Raw genomic sequence first — 3,566 nt, forward strand, 5'->3', positions numbered from 1 at the left:
ACTGGACACATGGGGTACTGGGGACACATTGGGTACTGGGCACATGGGGTACTGGGGACACATTGGGTACTGGACACATGGGGTACTTTGGACATATGAGGTACTGGACACATGAGGTACTGGACACATGGGGTACTTGGGACACATTGGGTACTGGACACATGAGGTACTGGGGACAAGGGGTACCGGGGACATGGGGGCATGGGGTACTGGACACATGGGATACTGGGGACACATGGGGTACTATGAACACATGGGGTACTGGACACATGGGGTACTGGACACATGAGGTACTGGGCACATGGGGTACTGGGAGCATGGGATACTGGGCATTTGGGGTACTGGGGACACAATGGGTACTGGACACATGGGGTACTGGGGACACATTGGGTACTGGACACATGGGGTACTGGGGACACATGGGGCACTGGACACATGGGGTACTGGGGACACATGGGGTACTGGACACATGAGGTACTGGGGACACATGAGGTTCTTGGGACACATGAGGTAATGGACACATGGGGTACTGGGGACAAATGGGGTACTGGACACATGAGGTACTGGAGACACATGGGGTACTGGGCATATGGGGTACTGGACACATGGGGTACTGGGGACACATGGGGTACTGGGGACACATGAGTTACTGGACACATGGGGTACTGGACACATGGGGTACTGGGCATATGGGGTACTGGACACATGAGGTACTGGGGACACATGAGGTACTGGGGACACATGAGGTACTGGGCACATGGGGTACTGGACACATGGGGTACTGGGGGTACTGGGGACACATGAGGTACTGGGGACACATGAGGTACTGGGGACACATGAGGTACTGGGTACTGGGGACACATGGGGTACTGGGGACACATGGGGGTACTGGGGACACACTGCATGGGGACATGGGGTACTGGGGACACATTGCATGGGATACTGGGGACACATTGCATGGGGTACTGGACACATGGGGGTACTAGGCACCTGGGGGTACTGGGCACATGGGGTACTGGGCACATGTGGGTACTCGACACATGGGGGACATGGGGGTACTGGACACATGGGGGTACTGGGCACATGGGGGTACTGGGCACATGGGGTACTGGGCACATGGGGGTACTGGGGACACAATGCATGGGGTACTGGGGACACATTGCATGGGGTACTTGGGACACATTGCATGGGGTACTGGACACATGGGGTACTTGGCACATGGAGTACTGGGGACACATTGCATGGGGTGCTGGGGACATGGGGCTACTGGGCACATGGGGTACTTGGCACATGGAGTACTGGGGACACATTGCTTGGAGTACTGGGGACACATTGCATGGGGGTACTGGGGACATGGGGGTACTGGGCACATGGGGGTACTGGGGACACATGGGGTACTGGGCACATGGGGGTACTGGGGACACATTGTATGGAGTACTGGGCACATGGGGGTACTGGGGACACATTGCATGGGGGTACTGGGCACATGGGGGTACTGGGGACACATTGCATGGAGTACTGGGGACACATTGCATGGAGTACTGGGGACATGGGGGTACTGGGCACATGGGGGTACTGGGGACACACTGCATTGGGTACTGGGCACATTTCATGTGGGTACTGGGGACATGGGGGTACTGGGCACATGGGGGTACTGGGGACACATTGCATGGAGTACTGGGGACACATTGCATGGGGGTACTGGGGACATGGGGGTACTGGGGACATGGGGGTACTGGGGACACATTGCATGGGGGTACTGGGGACATTGGGGTACTGGGCACATGGGGGTACTGGGGACATGGGGGTACTGGGCACATGGGGGTACTGGGCACATGGGGGTACTGGAGACACACTGCATTGGGTACTGGGCACATTTCATGGGGGTACTGGGGACATGGGGGTACTGGGCACATGGGGGTGCTGGGGACACATTGTATGGAGTACTTGGGACACATTGTATGGAGTACTTGGGACACATTGCATGGAGTACTGGGGACACATTGCATGGGGGTACTGGGGACATGGGGGTACTGGGCACATGGGGGTACTGGGCACATGGGGGTACTGGGGACATGGAGTACTGGGGACACATTGTATGGAGTACTGGGGACACATTGTATGGAGTACTGGGGACACATTGCATGGAGTACTGGGGACACATTGCATGGGGGTACTGGGGACATGGGGGTACTGGGGACATGGGGGTACTGGGCACATGGGGGTACTGGGGACATGGGGGTACTGGGGACACATTGTATGGAGTACTGGGGACACATTGCATGGAGTACTGGGGACACATTGCATGGGGGTACTGGGGACATGGGGGTACTGGGCACATGGGGTACTTGGCACATGGGGGTACTGGGCACATGGGGGTACTGGGCACATGGGGGTACTGGGGACACATTGCATGGGGGTACTGGGCACATGGGGGTACTGGGCACATGGGGGTACTGGGGACACATTGCATGGGGGTACTGGGCACATGGGGGTACTGGGCACATGGGGGTACTGGGGACACATTGTATGGAGTACTGGGGACACATTGCATGGGGGTACTGGGCACATGGGGGTACTGGGCACATGGGGGTACTGGGCACATGGGGGTACTGGGGACACATTGTATGGAGTACTTGGGACACATTGCATGGAGTACTGGGGACACATTGCATGGAGTACTGGGGACACATTGCATGGGGGTACTGGGCACATGGGGGTACTGGGCACATGGGGTACTTGGCACATGGGGGTACTGGGCACATGGGGGTACTGGGCACATGGGGGTACTGGGGACACATTGCATGGGGGTACTGGGCACATGGGGGTACTGGGCACATGGGGGTACTGGGGACACATTGCATGGGGGTACTGGGCACATGGGGGTACTGGGCACATGGGGGTACTGGGGACACATTGCATGGGGGTACTGGGCGCATGGGGGTACTGGGCACATGGGGGTACTGGGGACACATTGCATGGAGTACTGGGGACACATTGCATGGGGGTACTGGGGACATGGGGGTACTGGGGACACATTGCATGGAGTACTGGGGACACACTGCATTGGGTACTGGGCACATTGCATGGGGTACTGGGCACATTGAATACTGGACATATGGGGTACTGGGGACATGAGGTACTGGGACACATTGCATGGGGTACTGGGACACATTGCATGGGGCACTGGGAGCACATAGGGTTCTGGGGACACATTGCATAAGGTCGTAATTATAATAGACGCCGGATGAAAATCTCTAAACACAAGAAATCTTTGTTTTCGGTGCTTGTAGTCTTGTTGTGTAACGCCGCACTCAGCAGTATACCAGCTGTATGACGACGGCCTCCAAATAACCGAGTCTGGACCAGTGATTGATATTGTGAGCAACGGGGAACGTGGATACGCCATCAATCAAGTCACTGAGCATGACCACCCGATCCATTTAGTCGCCTTGTATGGATAACGTAGGCTGCTAGGAAACAATTATTACCCGGGGTCTCCACGAGTTCTCAATTTAGACGCATCGTATTTTACCCCGGTGCTTTGTTTTCAATTTGACTGGGGG

This window comes from Haliotis rufescens, unplaced genomic scaffold (genome assembly GCF_023055435.1).
Source record: "Haliotis rufescens isolate VD_foot unplaced genomic scaffold, xgHalRufe1.0.p SCAF_8, whole genome shotgun sequence".
Lineage (NCBI taxonomy): Eukaryota > Metazoa > Mollusca > Gastropoda > Lepetellida > Haliotidae > Haliotis > Haliotis rufescens.